At 43.1% G+C, this 19,235-nt stretch overlaps 1 protein-coding gene and 1 long non-coding RNA gene across 24 annotated transcripts in view; both read left to right on the forward strand.

The window, feature by feature from the left end:
- LOC309606970 overlaps nucleotides 1–18,613 on the forward strand; it is a 43,686-nt gene extending 25,073 nt beyond the window's left edge. Inside the window, exon 2 of the long non-coding RNA XR_014232169.1 lies at nucleotides 1–18,613. This exon is cut by the window's left edge and continues 22,527 nt beyond it. This is a non-coding gene — a long non-coding RNA (uncharacterized lncRNA).
- The window catches only part of MAGI1 (membrane associated guanylate kinase, WW and PDZ domain containing 1), a 612,719-nt gene that overhangs the window by 145,304 nt on the left and 448,180 nt on the right, over nucleotides 1–19,235 (forward strand). The window lies entirely within an intron of this gene.

The raw sequence follows: 19,235 nt of genomic DNA on the forward strand, positions 1-19,235 counted from the left end.
TCAGTAACATGCCCCCAGGTCACAGTGTTGGTAAATTAGCCGAGTGAGAACTCTGTATGGATTGCAGAGACTGTGGGAAGTAGACATGAAAGGCAGTGTCCTTGTTTGTAGACACCAACAAATGGAGAACTACTATCCATGTAGGCAGGATAAAACACTGGCTGACTCATCCAGGGTTTTCTGGAGTAGTCCAAGAAGGGACAATGACCATATGGGGTGAAGGACAACGGAAAGTTGGCAAATCTCTTTCCATAGTATTTAGCCCCATCCCCAGGGCAAGTTTTCAAGTTTCTTTCTCAGCATTCACTAGAAACTTTGTATAGAGGTGATGCTAACTGACCCAGATCACTCCTTCCCCCCACATCTTCCTGAAGTCCTTTTAGCTCTTTCTGAAGTCTCACCCCTCAGTCTGGGCCCAGGTAAAAGTGCCGTGTTACTCCTTTCTCTCCTCCGCATTCTGCCTGCCATGTTTTGCACTCTGTTGGCCTTACACCACCTTTCTGCTGCTTCTGAGATCCAGCATTTGCCTCCTGGGGAGCACGCAGAATTCCATAATTATTTTTCTCCCTTTTCCCCTTGGCAGTTCCCACATTGTCTTCTCTCAGTGCTGTGCTCTCAGCGGGATAGCTTTGCTCTAGTCACACAGTCCCAGTACCAGAGCAAGTCACACATTACAGAGGTGCAGGAAGAAAACGTTAACCCATCCTCTTTCCCCCTCCAGACTCACCCTTCCCTCAGCCCCACCCCAGGCATCCGTGTTGCCAGATTGACTAGTTTTTCACGCCTGTAGGAACATATAAAGTGTAAAGACCATAGTCTGTCTTCATTTCTTTACTAAAATGGTAGGGTGTTGCTATGCACACAATCCTATTTTCCCCTTCCCTCCTCAACTCTCCTCCTTCCTTTAACCGTTCCTCCTTCCCTCCCTCCTTCCCACCTGCTTCCCTACTGGTCCATACTCTCTCCCTTTCTGGCTCCTTCCCTTTCCCCCTCACTTCTCCCCTCTTTCCTAATTTCAGTGAGTTGCTTCCTTGGTCCAGTCATCATGCAGGGACCAGAGGATGTAAAGGTGCATTAAGATAAGGCCCTTGCCTTCTAGGAGATCAGAGTCTTGTGAGGAGATCAGGATATGCGTAGATTATTGTTATGAAAGTTTTCTCTGTCATTTGGATCATCCTCCTCATTCACTTAGAATGAAATTGAAGAACCATTGGAGGCCCAGGCCTTCTACTCAAGTATTGAATTGACCTTGGGGCCTGAGAATTAAAAAAAAAAAAAAATGTATCCCAATGCTCAGGCAGCCTATTAAATTAAGTCCATTCCTACCCTTCCCATTTTGTTCACCGATCATTCTAGACATTCCTGCATACTGTAGGCTTCTGTCTACAGTAGAAATAAACTCTCAGCATCGTTGGTAGAATAAATAGCTCTTTCTCAGAGGAACTGCATTTAATGAAGAATGGCTTTCCCAACCTCAGAAGCAACTTGACCCATTGTAAAGGTAGCAATCAGTGGCTCAATCTATAAAGCCAGGTATGGAACACAACGCAGATTTCATTTTCTGTGTTGAAGAATAGGGAAGATCTGTTGACACTTACTCTGTGCCCGGCCTTATACTGCATGGCCCGCACGTGTCTCTCACACTCTCATTCTCACTGTCAAGCATGAAATAGGGAGCGCTACAACCATTTAATTGTAGTCAAGGAACGTGAGACGCCAAATAGTAAGAATATTCATTTCAGTTTAATTCATGTAGAAGTATTCATTGGGTGCCTACTGTGTGCCAGGCTCTGTTGTAGAAACTTGTAATACATCATTAAATAACAAAGAGTCTTGCCCTTAGGCAGTGTACATTCTAACGAGGGTGGGCAGGTAGGGTAGGATGGATAATAAACTATAAACATAATCAACTAGTAAATTATGGAGTACAGTAGAGGTTGATAAGGACTGTGAAAAGAAAGAAAAAATAGAGCAAGGTGAGGGAATTGAAAGTGGTCAGGGTTTAGCAGTTTATAGTATTTAATGGAATAGTCAGGTTAGACTTTATGGAGAAGTCAAGAATTGAGTAAAATACGCAAAATGTCAATATTAAAAAAAAGACTACTCTGTCCTATCATCTTGCTAAAAGGGTTGAAGAACTCGTTTAACAAGCCTTTGTTGAGCTGGGAGATGCAGGAATGGTTCTTCCTGTCACCCATGCTCCCTAATGGCTTATGGTTTCTCTAGGGAGATCTGTTAGCCCCCAGGAAATGACTGGGTGTCCAAGGGAATAGGGCAGACGGATTTCCAGTGGAGTTCAGAGGCAAGACTGGATGTCGGTAAGCACCTCCCAGAGATAAATGCTTAGCACACATTATGTGGAGGCCCTGTGACTGACTCACAGGGATTCTGAGACATTTTTCCAGAGCGCTGGGAATCTCTCTGGGAGGTTAAGTGGTGAAGCCTTGTCTTGGGAGTCAGGCTACCTTTTGAATCTGAGCTCTACCATTTGACAATGGTTAGTGTGTTCCTTCAGCTCTTTGGAGATTTGCTTTCTTCCTCTGTAAAATGGGAAAATTAATACTTAACTCAGAGAGTTGTTGTAAAGCTGATGTAAGCATTGTTGACAGTGTTTAGTGTGGTAACTGACACGTTGTCACAATGGTGATTATTTTCATCCATCCTCATCTGTAGGATCATCCGAGATTTTGTTCCAAGATAGGAGTCTCTGGCAAGATGGCTAAGATAACAGTTAGCCTCACCAAGGGCCCTCGCCTAGGCCGGGTGAGAGGCCCAGAGGAGGGAGGCCCTGGCATTTCTCACTTCCTCTTCCCGACACGGGACCAACTTTCCAGAACACCACATGGACCAAAAAAACTCATAGGGATTTTTCTCAGCAGGTGGACTTGTAAACAAGTGACAGGGCGGAGAGAGGTGGCTTGGGGAGTCCTGATAGAAGAGCAGTTGTCAGGAGTCACCCCTGGGACTGCCATCTGTTCCCATCCTCCCCAGACTTGTGACAGCCCACCTCCAACCCAGACTGGAATTCCGAAAGCACAAGTAATGGGCAGGGTCCTTGGGACCGGATTGAGGGCAGCCTTACGTGGTGGCTGTTTTCTGTGAAGCCTAGTCACACCCTTTGAGATTAGGTAGGTTTTGGGCTGGTGATGCAGGAAGGGATTCGTGGACCGTAACTTTTTAGGAAATATTCCATGACTGATTCATGTATTCAGAAAACACTACTGCCAAAACACTGTGTCCGACCCTGTGCTTGGGGTCAGGTAACCAAAGCTAGTGGAGGCACAGGCCCGGTCTTCAGGGAGCTTCTAGCCCTGATGTAGCTTCTAGCCAGCTTCAGGCTGGCCCGTGGGAGCTGCTGGTTGGATGATGATAAACCTGGAGTGTTTATCTTGGGCCAGGTAACGTTCCAGCCTCTCTATACACATAAACGAGACAGTGCCTCTCTTTAATTCTTTAGGTCCAGAGCCCAGGTTACATGGGTTATTCTGTCATGATCTGGTCTTTCTCAACTAGCTCTTCTGAATCCCAGCCTAGGATTCCTTTTTCCTTTAGCGTTTTCTTTGTTTGTTCCCACCTGTTAAAAAAAAAAATTGCGCATCTCATTTTTAAAGAAAACAATAGAAAATACAGGAAAGAAAAAATGAAGACAGCCAATATCCACAACCCCTCCCAAGCATACTTACTTTCTTCATATGTAGTATACCTTCATTTTATATATGTCTTATATATTTTTATATCCTATATATTTATATTTTAATAGAATAATACATATGTTTATTTATACATATAAGTTATATGTTGAAATTACAAAATTTGAATCAATATATGTAGTATTTTGCAAACAATATACAGTGTTTTGAAGTTTGTTTTTCATTTAATAACATCACGAACATCATTCCATGTCAGCAACTGCATCTGTGGTTTTTAAAGTATGCAAAGTGCTCCCTTTTTTGGTGTGCCATAATTGCTTTAACTAGTTACTGCTTTGGATGTTTCTAAATTTTCATTTTGGCACACATCCTAGATTATTTATTTGACAAATTTCCAGGAGAAAAATTGTGCCGTCAAAGGGCAAAGATTATCAGCCTATGCTGGCTAGCTCCCCCTACTGCTGATTTTTTTTTAACCATTACCATTTATTATATGTACCCTCTACATATGTATGTATGTATGCGTGTGTGTCTGTGTACATGTATTGTTTGTATATGCACGTGTGTGTGTATATATGTATGTGTATATGCACATATGTATGTGTGTATATGTGTGTGGCAAAATTACAGATGTCCTTATCTGAAGTATTGGAGGACAGAGCTGCTTTTGTATATCATTATGATAACGGTGGACATTTACATATATTCCTTTATCCCTGCCAGCCTTCCCTATAAAAATCTTCATCTCCCTTATTCTGCAGCCTCAGTGAAATCTCCATTTTGTGACTGAGATTTGAGTTTAAACAGCCACAGGGTGACTAGGCAGGACTTTCCCATTGGCTCAATATTTCCAGTGAATCTCCTCAAAAAGCCACCTGGTTCTCCCCTACAGCCTGGAGGCAAGTGGCAGGGAAAGGGCACACGGCACTTTCGCCCCTTCCATCGCTCATGTCTTGTCCATAGTGAGCTGGCCTAAGCTGGGTAACTGGAGTGAAAGGTACTGTTTTTTCCAGTTGGACGTGCAACTGGCTACGCAGTGCCGGACACAGCGGTCTAGCCACTCGTCACGTGCCGTGGTTCCCGCTGGATGGACAACCTGGACTGTCCACGCTTTCCCATCACAGCTGCTGTTTGCTCAGTTGGCGAGCAAAACAGGGAAGCAGGCCACGTCCTCCACCTGTTCATGGAAGTTGTCCATTCCATTCATCACTCAGGGGAAAACTCCCCTGGACTGGACCAGGGAAGAAGAAGAGCCTGGAATCTTCTGAATGGGGTCACAATCACCCTATACAGATCTTTTCCTCTTGGCTAGAAAAACCCATTGTTGATATTTTGGTGAAGAATCTTCCAGAGGTTCCTCATTGTGTGTGTGTGTGTGTGTGTGTGTGTGTGTGTTGGCAGGCAGGTGTAACATTTTTTCCTTTGCAAAATAGGATTATGTTGAATACGCGCTTATGTAACCTAATTTTTTAAATTTACAAGTATATATATTTTTCATGTCAGTATTCTGTTGAATATTCATTCATTTATTCATTCATTCATTTAAAATCTAACATTTAAAAATAGAAGAACATTCTTTCCACCGTCATTCATTTAATATGAGTGGGAGAGACAGATAATAGTCAAATAATTGTAGCAGTGAATGTGAAGGAACTCTGAAGGAGAGTTAAGTGGTAGGCGTACTGCAGAGGGGACATGATCCCTGAGGAACTGTCACTACAGTTGCCATCTGAGGACTAAAATGTGAACTTAGAATGAGAAAAGATGGGTCTGTATCCATTTTTATAGCTATGTAAAAATTCCATTTATGGATATGTCATAAATTACATAACAAACTGTTAGACTTTTTTTCAACTTTATTGAGGTATATGGGGGCCTTTAGATTATTGTTGATTTTTCGTCCATTTTGTTCATTTTTATGGACTGATTCGATCTTTGAGCTCTTGATCTAGCAGTGGAGTGGATTTGCCTGTATTTACCAACATCCTCATCTGGCTCCTGGTATTTAATGATCCAAGTTTTCAAACCTCAGCCTGGGCTGTAGACAAAGGTAATAGACCTGCCAAGGAATTGCTCTAAGGAAGTGGCCTCATTTCAGGGATGTTGAGGCCAAATAGCCACACCTGGACATACTATAATCTCATGGTAGCTGGAATATATGAAGATACAGAGGCAATTCACTCTATAGTATCCTAAGCCATCCTCCTGTAGTAAAGGAGTGAACTTAGTCTGTTCCATCTATTCTGAAATCCTGAGGACATGGTGACCAGCTCTACATGAGCTTCTCAGAGGAGTTTGTGAATGAACTGATCCTTGAAGGCTGATAAGAATTTTGTCAAATATTAAGGGATTTGGGGCCTTCTGATAGAAGGAACTCTTAAGTGCAAAGATTTCAAGGATTACAGAGGCCTGGCGATATCTGGTACTAGCTTCTTTGTGGGAAATGGGTTTGGAGGGAGGATGGTTGGGGCTGGATTGGGAGAAACCTCGATTGCCATCCTCGGAAGGTTAGGTCTCATTCTGTAGGTAGTGAGGAGAAGGTCATTTCATCAGGTTGATTATGTTAGGGGAATGTTAGCTGATATAACAGATTAACCCCAGAGCCTCTGTGACTTCATATCATAGAAATTAATTTCTCCTTCACATAATGTCCGAAAGAGGTGTTTGTAATTAACAGGCTGCTCTCTTCCAAGTGGTGATTCAGGGTCCCAGCCTTTTCCATTTTGGAGGTTCTGCCATCTTCAGCCTGTGGCTTCCATGTCACTATGCATATCTGCAACAAGCTGGTGGAAGAAGAAAAAACAGAGTAGCATGAAGTTTTTATACGCCAAGTTTGAAATGGTCTCTCACATTACTTCTGTGCACATTTTCATTGGATAGAACTCAGTTCCAGGATCCCCCAAGCTGCATGGGGGGCTGGGGAATGGAGTCTAGGTGTCTTGCATGGGATGAAGAGGAATAGAATAGCAGACCCTGCTGCACTGCTGTTTTAGTTGTGGTGGTGGGATTGAGGGTGATCTAGAGGAGAGGAAGCCCGGAGACAGGGAGGGAAAAGGGCTCAGCATGAAGGCATGAATAATTAAGGTTAACATTTATTTGGTACTCAACTCTGTGGCAGGAGCTAAGTTATTTCATAAGCATCAACCCTATGAGATAGGTACTGTTGTTTCCCCCATTTTACAGAAGAAGAATCCGAGCCTGGGGGTGACTTGTTGAGAACTAGAAGAACCAGTGTTCAGACCCAGGCAGATCTTAGTCTAGCGCCTGAGCTTTTAACCACAACTGTCTCTTGCTGGGCCTTGCTGTCTTCCGGGAGTGCAGGAGGGAGGGGAAGGTGAGCAAGAGGTCCGAGTCTGCAGTGAGGTGGCCAGTGCCTCATGAGATGTGAGGAAAAGAAAGGAATCCAAGCTGAACAAGATGTCAAGCTTGGGAGCCCGGGGGTGCCAATTAGAGAGACAGGGTGTGCTCTGTGTGACTCTTTGTGCAAGAGGCCTCACCAGTTGTTCCAGATCTGCAATCTCACAGCGCCTGGCCCTGATTTAGCACAGGGACTGCACACGCCTGTTAACGTCTTGACAAGTTGCTTTATAAGCATTTTTATTGGTTGCTCTGTATTAAAGGAAAGTTCACTGCATTGCACTTTTTAGATGGGACAATGGAGGCACAGTCCCTGTGACTCAGCCATTGATTCATTTTGCTCTTCATTGTGTGAATGTCTTTGTCTCAGGTTACCCCACCCCTCTGCAAGCTTCCACTCACCTTGAAGACCAAGGTCAAATGGCCCCTCCCTGGGAAGCTTTCTCCAACTTCCATGGGCAGAGGTCGTTTTCTCTCTTCTCTGTTCACGCTGTGCCGTTAACTCTATTTATTTATTTATAATAATCTATTCTGGACTCTGTTTCCTCTATGAGGATATTAACATCCCCAGTTCCTGGGGTTTATATACAAGAGGGATTAAGGGGGGCATAATTTTTGTGGAGATTAATTTTGTTCTTTTTCCCCTCTGAATATATAAAATGGGGGTTGCAACACAAAGTGTTTAGGGGCCAGGGAGGTGACATAAGAGTGACCCTGGCCTGTCTGGGACAGTCAGAATTGGTGATGTGGTAGCCGGATAAGAGAGTGCACACCTGGTCTATAAAACTGGTAACTGAGCTTAAAAAAACAAAACCAAACAAACAAAAAACACAAAAATTGTTTTGGCAGACAGAATATTTACTTAACAAGGGTTATGTTCAGCCCTTTGGTTTCTTGTTTGTGATCTCCGATAAGGAATATAGCTCTTTGGAGAAATCTTAGAAAACAAGGATTAACATCAAGAGGATATAGCCCAGTCCCCTGTCTCCCCCGCAGCTGAAAACTAGAGTGAGGAGAGCTTGTTTTCCATCACTCTTAAATTTGAGGGTGACCCTGGCCTCCCTGGTCATAGGTGTGCTGTTGGCTGACCCTTTCACATCCTCTGAAATGCTGCTGAATTCAGGATCTTCATTAAGGCACAAGCTGTGCCCCTCTTATTTGAATTCTGTACGTTACTTCGGAAGTAATGAGGAAACGAGAGAGAAGTAATGAGTATTGTTTGTTACTTTGAAATGGCTCAAAGACGTAATTTGTCATTTCTCCCCCTTTCCTGCCAAAGGTAAGAATTTCTTGCTCTTCAAGTTCGAAGATTCCACTTGTATTTATAGTAGATGCATAGAAACTTGGTGTTAGCTCATTCGGAAGTGAAGATGAGTTAACTCTGAATTAGTAATAAAGTCAATGAGAAAATAAGATTTGATTTATTACTATTGCAGTTTACACATAGTTGGAGATTATATATTTGTGAAAAATAATCCTTGAAAATTGCAGTTGAAATCTGTGAAGGACGGTTTCCCTTTTCAAAGGAGCTGACGGAAATGGAAGAAGAGGGAAAATTACTCACTGTGAGTCTACCGTACGCACATCCTGCTTTTCTCCCCCGAGGATGCCCTTCAGTGGTACCAGCTGCCTTAGTGGAGGGCAGCTCGAAACACAGTCCCAGAGGGACGTTCCCTGTGGTACCTGGCTGAGGATGCCATCGCCATGGCACGTCCCCACAGCTCCTGTTAGAAATGTAGCCTCTGGCGAGGACTTCTCCCTCTTTTGAGTTAGTGTGGAGGGAGGGTGGGGAAGCGTTCGGGCTGCAGAGACCAGCGCTCTCACTGCCCAGCTGTGTGGCTTCTGGCTCATCCCCAATCCAGTGTTTGTGTGCATCTGTAAAGATGGCTCTGTCAGTATGCTTGTTTACAGTTCTGCTATAAGGACTAAATACAATCACATATTTAAAGCACATACCATTCCACATATCCCTTCTCCCCCTTTCCTGCCCAAGGTAAGACTTTCTTGCTCTGTAAGCTTGAAGATTTCACTTGTATTTATAGTAAATGCAGAGAAACCTGGTGTTAGCTCATTCGGAAGTAAAGATGAGTTAACTTTGAATTAGTAATAAAGTCAGTGAGAAAATAGGATTTGATTTATTACTATTGCTATTTACACATAGTTGGAGATTATATATTTGCATAAAATAATCCTTGAAAGTTGCCGTGTTGTTTCCTCATGTTACCCCACAGGAGGAGTTTCTTGCTAAGAGATAAGAAAAGCAGACCTTTGGTGTTTTTAGAAAGCAAAGTTTTATGGTCAAAATGCTACCCACTCTCCCTTTCTTCTTCCCCAAAACAGAGATAGTCACAATTACATCCCATGAAGAGATAAAGAGTAGAACAGAGTTAGAGGTAAAGGAATTTTCAGTTCCTGCTCGGAAGAAGCAATGATTTAGTGATCTCTTATTAGAATTTTGAAAATCCTGTTTCTCATCTTTTCAAATTTATTAATAGCATTACCCAGCCAAGCAGAGTTACAAATCCACAAGATTAAAAATTCGCTGAATGTGGCGAATTTCAGGGACCCACCGATGTATTGTCTCCATGACAACTGGCTTGTGTCATTGATGTGAGGCATGGCACTTTCTTTTTGCTAATCACACAGTTTTATAAACATCCCTTTATGTTGTGTCAACATGGAACAGTGAGTTCTTTCTGAAGTCATCAGGAAGCTTCAGTTTGTCATGAATTTTTGTTCTGTGGTAATGATTACATTTAAGCTTAGGCCATTATTAAAATATTATACTTGTTATCACCATTTTAGAGTTAATACAGTGGAAAATACTAGGTTTTTATGAATCTTTACTTAATAGTGGAAATGTTGTATAACTTGGTCAATTTGTTCCCTTCCTCCTTGCCATCCTGTTTCCTTTTAAATGCCTAAGGGATGTTTTCAGTGTGTCCCTCCATAAAAGAATGGAATGCAGGTAAAGCAGGACCCATCTGTGTCTGTCCCATTTATAGTCTGGTAGACTATAGCACCACCTAACCTGTTTCCTAAGGCATAGCACTTTTTAGAATTTCAAGAAAGGCAGGGATCTCAGGTGTGTACCTTTTTAGCTTTTTAGGGAAGGGAAAATAATGTTTCGTCTACCCTTGTAGGTTTTAGCTGAGACACTCCCCCCAACCCTCAGTAATAAGTGACAGATTAACAGGAGGAAAACAAACAAAAGTTTAATAACATCTATACCTCCTGTATACATGGGAGATACCCAGGAAAACTGAATAAAATTTCCCAAAATGACCCAAACCATTCCTTAAATACCATCTCCAGCTAAAGACAAAAGAAGATGTTTGGGATGGAAGGAAGTCAGTTATGGGAGATTATCAGAAAACCACAGTAAACAAGGGTATGCTTGTTATGCAGATTTAAGTCCTTGATTCTCTGCTGATAAGAATTTCTTGAGTTTATTCATCCTCCTCTTTCTGGTACAGATGGGAAGATACCCTTACAAATGGAGATTTCCCTTATCAATGTAAATGTCTCTTAACTCCCACTCAGTTTTCAGAGTTTCACCTTTGTCTGCTGTTTCTTAAAAATGATCAGCATAAAATAATATTTTTGCCCCAGAGGCATATTTTGGGGTCGTAAATTCTGCTCCCCTTCAGGTTCTTCCTTCAGGAAAGTACTAGAAAAAAGAGTCAAAAATCACAGCCTTGCAGATCAACTCCCTGCAGAACATCCCTGTGAGGAAGTCAGAGACCCTGGGCTCTGAACTGTGCGATCTGGCTGGACCCTTGACTCTTGCTTTGTCCTCCATGAATTGGGTTCCAAGATCTCTGCTCTGGCTGGAGTAATGTGAGGCTTAACCGGTGTAAATTAGAAAATAGCCATGAAAGCATTCTGCTTTGCAAACGATACTTGGGTGATAATTACAAAATTTCATCAATTTTTAAAGTTGTTAAAATGTGAAAAATAGGACATAGCTGAAATCATAGATGACTTGGCTTCATTTTTGTGTTTTGATGGTTCATAAAATCTAAAACCGTCTCAGATTTTGGGCAGTCCTCTCATGTTTCCTCCCTCCAGGAAACCGCTTGCCAGTCCTCTCAAAGACCAGCTCTATTTCCTGTTCTGAACACCGTTGACCATAACTCTAGCAACTGACCCTAGGAACAAAGGCCAACCCCCATGAAGAAATAAAGGCTGCCTTTCTGCCAGGTGTGCTTGTATGTGTGCGGTGGCCGTGAACCCTGCTAAGCCCCATTACCTCTGTTTGGGCTGGCTGATTCCTGTCGAGTGAACAGGGCAGTCAGGTTGCATTGGTTTTCATGTGGTTCCTGCATTTTGGGGAGACTGGTTGACAATTTTTCATATGTCACTCAATTAAGAGGAAAGGAAGTCTGGCTCCAGGGGCAATTTGAGGTCCCCTTCCATTAGGCGTCCTGTAAACTTGAGCACGTATCAAGCTTCCCAGAGAAGGGAAGGTCCTGTTCCTCCATGCTGTTGGCTGCAGTTGAAACCAAGTTCCCCTGCCGAGTTTATGATTAACCTCTCCATCCAAAACTATTCCCTTTCTTGTCCTGGCCCTGTTCCCGTCGGGATTGAGAAGTATCAAAGAAAAGGGGGATTGAAACCCAGCAGGACCCCATGGGGCCCTCCTGTGTCCGCTGTTTCTCCTAGGCCTTCCCCGAGTTCCAAAGAGCAGACTGAAGCAGTTACTAATTAGGGAAGTAAGGTAGAAACCAAGGAAAAGCAGTGAAGCAAGAAAAGTACCGATAGCTTAAACAATAGTTCAGCAATAAAACAGAGTCCTAGTTCCTCCTTAACGGATGGATATACATAATAATCTGTTGCCTATCTTTGAGTTGTTCTGCAGAAACTAAGACTCCATCCAGGTGGAGGATGGCGACTACATGCTGACCACAGCACACAGAACCCAGACTGGTTGGAACCAGAACGTTGATGATTAAGATTCCTGAAACATCACCTTTTTACCTCACCATGAACCAATCAGAAGAAAGTCCACGAGCTGCAACCCTCACCCCAAATGTTGCCTTTAGGAACCCTTCCCTGGAGAGTTCGGTTCTTTTGAGCATGAGCTGCCAGTTCTCCTTGTTTGGCGCCCTGCAATAAACACTTTACTTACCTTCACCACAACCCAGTGTCAGTAGGATGGGCTTTGGCACAGCAAAGCCAATCTTGGGTGAGGGGACCCAAGTTTGGTCCCCTAACACAGTGGGGAGAACTTTCCAGCTTGCAGAGCAACTTGAGACTATCAGCCCCTCACTAACGTGCCCTGGGCATCATATAGTGGAGGCAAGTTGACCTCTTGAAAAAGTACTGTTGACGTGAAGGTTTAGTGCATGATATTCTCCCTTATTTATCTGAAATATGTCAGAGTGGAGAGGAGCAAAGCTTGGTGTGTTCTCTTAGACTCCCTGTTTTCTGTAGCACTGCAACATTTCTGTCGATGTGAAGGTGACCTTGTCATTCTGCATGCAGGGATGTCTGGGAAGGAAACAGCATCAGGCAGCATGCCGTTGAGACTAAATTGGATTGGGCCCCTGAGTTCATTGACTCAGTGCTCTGGTAGAGACTTTATCCAATCGAACCTTGAGTGTTTGCCACCATCTGCCATTCGTTTTTAACTTCTGTCACCTGGGAGGGCTTGTTACAGGGTTGGATGGAGGAGGTAGGCATGAAAAAGCTGAACATATGAGCTATTTAATCAGTACAGAAAGCTGAGTATATAAAGGGGTGTTGGGGTAAGTCCTGCATTCCATTCTTCTGGGGTCTTCAATTCTCCTTGCTTTTGCTTTTCTTCTCCCCAACCTGAGGACTGCTTGTCCAGATGGTCTCCCTACACCTGTGCTATCCAGTGGTGGCCATTAGCCACATGGGCTATTTAAATTGAAATATAAATTAATGAAAATTAAATGCAATAAAAAACCCTCAATCCCTCCAACATAGTAGCCATGTTTCAAGTAGTCTGTAACCACATGTGGCTACCATGTAGGACAGTGCAGATCTCAAATATTTCCATCATGGCAGAAAATTCTGTTGGACAGCACTACAGACAGTACACTCTAGAAGAACAGAGGTCCTGTGTATATGTGTGTGTGTGTGTGTGTGTGTGTGTGTGTGTGTGCGCACGTGCTTGTCATCAAGTCTTTAGTGCTGAACCAGGCGTGCCTGACCCATGAAAAGCTCCCAGGAACTATCTCTGCATGAGTGAGTGAAAGAATGAGTGAGAGGCTATACATGAGTGAATGAATGAAGGAGTTTCGTCCTCCATGAGCTTGGTTTAACAATGCCCTTCTTTTTCTCACTGCAGCTGATGTACCCAGTGCGGGTAATGCTCTCCAGGCGTGGTTCTTATAAGTATACATGTGCCATCTGCCCCCTTCTGACTTCATTTATTTAATTACATTTCCTCCCAGTTCTTTAGTGCTGTTTGATCTCTTGCCTGCAGGTCTCCAAGCAAACATTTCACAGGCCATTTTCTGTCTTTTGGATTCATGCAGGGTCCTACTCCTAATGGCATCTTTTATTGAGCACATCCTGTATGCTGGCTAGGGCACTAAGTGCTTCAGGTAAACAATTTAATGCAGTCCTCCTGGGAGGTAGGTAGGTTCTACTGGGGTCCCCATGGGAAAGCTGAGGTCTGCCAGAATAAGAAGCTTGCCCAAGGTGAGCCAGCTCCCTAGAACATGGCAGAGCTAGTGGTCACATCCATATTGAAGAATCCAAAGCCACCAGGCTGGACCCTTTTTTACTGTACCCTCATTGCTTTCATTTCTTTCAATATTTTGATTGATCTTGGAAGTACCTCAGGCTCTGTATCATTTAGGATTAATTGTATTGTGATGATAATTCAGAGACCGTAAAATAGTAACCTATACAAGATTGACTGTTTTCCCAGGAAATGGAAAGTCCAGGCAAAGGTGGTCCAGGGTATTTAGAGCCCATTGTAATATCACCACTTTTGTTCTCTATTCTGCTGTCCCTGGGTCAGGCTGTTATCCTCACCTCGAATGAGCCTCCTGGATCAAGTTCAAGGCAGGAAGAAGCGAGAAGGATGAGAAGGGGGCTAAGAACAGAAGACAGCTGTCTGTCCTCTTTTAAGGACGTTTTCTTGAAGTTCCACCCAGTGGCTCTGCTGATACCTCCTTGGTTTCCCCTCACTGCAGGGGAGGCTGGGACACATAGTCTTTCATCTGGACACCCTGCCTTCAGTGACAATGGCCCTTCTACCCACAAGCGCTAAGGGAAGACAGTATTGGGTAGGCACCCTGCAGCCTGGCCCAACCTCATGTTTTTATTTCCATTTTAGAGGTTGTGAACTCACACCCCATGGATGCGAGCAGGTTCTATTTTATCATCCCAGACTTTATTACTTTTTATACTTGAGGTCTGGCATACCCTGTCCAGCTGCAATCAGCACTCTCCCCTCTTGTATAATGCCCCCTGTGCTAGTTTATATCACCTTCCTGGTCCCTGCAGACATTTGTTTCTTCAGCCCCTGATTGGAGGATACTATTCCCACCTTCTAGGTGTCATACCTCTCCCTCGGCTGTGGGCTTTTACTAGGTATTTCCCCCTTCAGGGGTGTGACCATCTGTCACGGCTTGTCACTCGGGAGATGTGTGGGAACTGCAGCTCGTAGTGCGACCAGAAGAGCCAGCTGACATAGCAGCCTGTTTAGTGGCAGAGACTAGCTTGGTTTGTAGGTCTGTGCTTCATTTGTGAAACCTGTGGGGCTGAGCACCCTCTGGTAGGACGTTGTATGTAGATTCCCTGAAACAGGACTTCCTGGAGTGGTGTTTACAAGACTAGCTTTGAGCTTTTCCGTGCATATGTTTGAAAATTGCCTATGTTGCAGAAAAGGTGGTTCTCTTAAGTCTGGCCTTTGAGACCGCTTTTATTATCTGGTGGGCTCTTTGTATAAATCATATGGAAATGTTGATTCCTGATTCCTGCTGGTATAGGAATTCCGAGCTTTTTGAGAGTGGAGACATGGGTTCACATGATTCACTTCATTCATTCATCCATCCACCCATCCAAAGATCAGATATTTTGTATGTACAAAGCGCGCTCTAAGTTACTACTGGGTTGGCAAAATCCTTGAGTATATCACATTTGTTTATGTTTTTCTGTTTCTGTCTGCTTAAATGTTTTTTTTTTCTTAAATAAAAGGTTAGAATTTTCATACAACCGATCTGTTTTTGTTAGGGCCCTTTCTGAGGGTTCTTGGTTCAGAAGACCATTTTCTTCCACAAAGGTTTCTGCTTTTAGCATTAGCTACAAAATAGCCAGGCAAAGCATTTTATCGCAATTTAATAAAATATGGTCTTGTGTAGATAAAGACTGCTTTTCTTTCCTTGTCATCCAGTTGCCCTTTTTGGACACGTCTTAAGGTTTATTTATTGATCCTGAAATTCATTGTATATTTCTCTAATATTAATTTGATGGGGAGGATAGTGTGAACAGAGCAGAGAAATGAATAAGGGTTAGATGTATCAGAACTTGCCAGCAGCTGAGAAAAGTGTGGTGTTTTAGACTTTTGATATTGAGGCATTTGAGACTTTTGATATTGAGGCATTTGAGGGATGGAACGTGTGTTAACAATATTATCCGCACAGGGTACGCATGGAAGAATGAGCTAAGATCTTGACCCTGCCAGGAACTCATTTATCAGTCTCTTAAACATGTACCTGTAAGAAAAGTCATATCACACAAGCAAGGTAATGCTCACAGTTTCCATTGAGCTGTTCACTACATCCGTGTTGGGTTGGGCTAGCTAGAGATTGTCATCAATCTCAAGACACTTCTTTTTGAATCTTGGGTCATGAATCAACAAAGGATCTGGTGGTGTGCCTCAGAGTAGAGACCACAGATATTTTCTCATGCTTTGCCAGTTACTTAATGTATGGGTGTCAGGCATGTCTTCTAATTTTTTTTTTTTTTTTTTGGTAATAGATGTGTGTACATACACACATGTCTAGTGTGTGTTTTTACCTGTTAGGTATGAGCATCACATTTTGATCCACCATCCTAAATGTGTTTGACCACTATCCTCCTCTTTCTGGACAAGCTCAAATCTGATGCTGACCAGGGGTGGGAAGCCCATCCCTGCCAGCCTGCTGTTCCCATACTAGGTGCTGTATCACCTCATGGAAGCCACCAGGAGAATAACCTTGGCCAGGATCTCTTCCTTGTGCTGGGGTCCATCCAAAAGGAGGGCAGTTGTAGGTAGTGTTGGTCCATGAACACTTGATATCTAGGCCAGTCGTAACCCCACCTGGTGGAAGAACTGACTGCTTGTTTTGGGCCCATGTGCTCTTGAGCCTCACACCCCAGCTCAATTTATTCTCTTCTAAAACCTAAAAAACTTTCTCTGTATGATCTCAGCTTTTGGCCTTCGTCCACATTGCTCTCAAATTCTTCCCCTTTTCCTCTTTCTCTTGTAGATCTACACTCTGCAGTCTCCTCTTCCTTTTGATGCTTATGTCTTCAAACTTTTTCAATGAAACTTTGTTTTATAAATTTATTTTATTTATTTATTTTTGGCTGCGTTGGGTCTTAGTTGCTGCCCGCAGGGTTTTCTCTACTTGCGGCGAGCGGGAGCTGCTCTTCGTTGGGTGTGCCGCCTTTTTATTGCAGTGGCTTCTCTTGTTGCTGAGCGTGGGCTCTAGTCGCCCGGGCTTCAGTAGTTGTGGCACGTGGGCTCAGCAGTTGTGGCTCTCGGGCTCTAGAGCGCAGGCTCAGCAGTTGTGGCGCACGGGCTTAGTTGCTCCGCGGCATGTGGGATCTTCCCAGACCAGGGCTCGACCCCGTGTCCTCTGCATTGGCAGGTGGATTCTTAACCACTGCGCCACCAGGGAAGTCCCGAAACTTTGTTTTATATTATGAGTATAAACACTTGATTTCTGCCAATGTAATATATTTTAGAAAATATTCCCAAACATTTGTGACCATGTCAGTATGTATGTATCTTAGCCTAACAGACTTCCCCCAACTTAAGTTTACAAATATACGCACCATTACCACTACCCATCAAAATCTAAATCAGGCAATAACGTAATATCCGTAAGTCACTGAATGGGAGAAAATAAGATCAAGAGATTTGTAAAAATAATAAAATCACTTTCATACAGCTTTTATTAATAGGCAGATCACTTCCATAAGTATGATCATCTTTGATAGATTCTCAGATCCTAACGTGGGTAGTAGTTTTATCCCTGGCTGGAGATTTAGCCACTCATTTAGGGAGACACTGTAGAGTGAGCCCCTCCACATGCTAGGCCTAGTTCTAGGTACCAGGCACATAGTGCATTGTGAATAAAGCAAAGTCCCGGCCTTCTAGTGGGGAGTGCTTGAAAAGAAAGGATGTGTGATTGTGCCTTTGAGGGGTTCAGTGCCTGGCCTAAGTTCATGCAGCAAGGTAGGGAGGGAGTGAACATTGCATCCTAGGTGTTTCTATGTCAGTGGCTTTTTTTCTGCAGTCTTGGTTATCAATTCTTCCCACCCGTGTATCTCTATAAAAACAGAGCATGAAAAGCTCAACATTACTTTGACGGCTTGAGTTTTTTCCTAAAAGTTCATGCAGAGTTTACGTAGTATACTATTACATATCTTTGTTTTAATATAAAACTCTTTTCGGTGATGTAATGTCCCTCTCTTTATCTTTACACTCCAGGAAGATGTTTCTTGCTTATTTGACACTTCAAGGATATCTTTGCATTGTTAGGGTGACTAGCCATGCTGGTTTGTCCGGGATTGAGGGGCTGCTGGGATGTGGGATTTTCTTAAAATAGAGACAGTGTTGGACTTTCCTCCTGGTTTGCCTGCGACTGAGTGGTTTCCTGGGTTTGCAGGACTTTTGGTGCTAAAACTGGGTAAGTCTGAGGCAAAAAGGGACTAGTTGGTCATCCTAGATTGCATACTGGAAGTGGAAGGGGACTGTATTCACCACGATTTAGAGAATGTCACAAACATACCAGTACAGACTCTTAGAACATTCCCCAAATAGTTACATTTAAATTAGCATTCTTCTTCTTCTTTTTTTTTTTTTTAATAAAGAATCAGGGTATCTCAATAAGTTTGGTTAGTGATATTTTATTTTACTTCTAATATCAATTATTTTGGAGAAAAATATGATATGGCCCTGAAACGTAATAGTGCATGATTGGTAAATTGATTTTAGTTGTGTATTCATGCTTTGTACCATATTTGTCAAGTAGCTTATTTATCTGCATGGCAGAGAAAGTCTCTGCAGTGTGTGTCTGTGTGTGTGTGTGTTTTCCTTCTACACTGAGAATTTTCAGTGAAGGGAAGAAAATGACCTTATAATTTATACAGAGATAAATACAATTTGTAGTCGGGAGGGGAGGACGGGCAGCAGTGTAGCTTAGTGTCGAAAAGCTTGGGTGCTGCACCCTGACAGTCCTGCGTTTGAGCCCTGCCACCTGCAAGCGGGATGCTCTTGATCGAGTTACTTCAGCTCTCTTAGAAGCTGACTCTGGAGAGAAGAGCTGGTCGCTTTGGGATTGAGTTTCTGTAGGTTTCCAAAGGCCAACGTCAAATCTTTAGTGGAACCTGGAAAGAAGAAAAAAATAAAATGTTTCTTGATTTATATTTTAGTTCAGTTAAATTAGTTCTCTGTTAGGTGTAAAGAAAAAATATACCTCCAGTGTACCCGGGGAACACCATTTAATCATTTGTACCTGTCTGGTAGAAATGCTATTTCTTACCAAAAAAAAAAAAAAAAAAAAAAATCAGTCATTCATTGAATACTTATGGACATCTTCACATTTACTCCTTATAACCAGCTTATAAAGTGGTCTATCACTCAGTATTGTCTGCAGTAACAGACACTGCCAATCCCCAGATACCAGTGTGGCCCCTCAAAGAAGAGAGTTGTTTTTGTTTTTGTTTTTTTAGCTCAGGATACTTGTGCATCAAATGGGTCAGTGGGTGGAGAGGGGGGCCTGTCCACCATAGTCACTCAGATCGACAGAGAGCCCACCCTCCCACCATTGCTGGTTGCTGTGTGAAAGGGAAAAGAAGGCTCTGGATGGTCTTGAATCTGCAGTTGAGTGTTTGGACTGGACTTGATACACTTTGTTTCTATACACAACTGATGGGCCAGAACTAAACACATGCCCCCTACCCACCCACTCATAAAAGAGGAGGCCAGGTAGTTAACCCTTCCATGTCTCCAATGGCAGAAGGCCAGAAATA

The sequence above is a fragment of the Balaenoptera borealis genome (genome assembly GCF_965194805.1).
Source record: "Balaenoptera borealis genome assembly, chromosome: 12".
Lineage (NCBI taxonomy): Eukaryota > Metazoa > Chordata > Mammalia > Artiodactyla > Balaenopteridae > Balaenoptera > Balaenoptera borealis.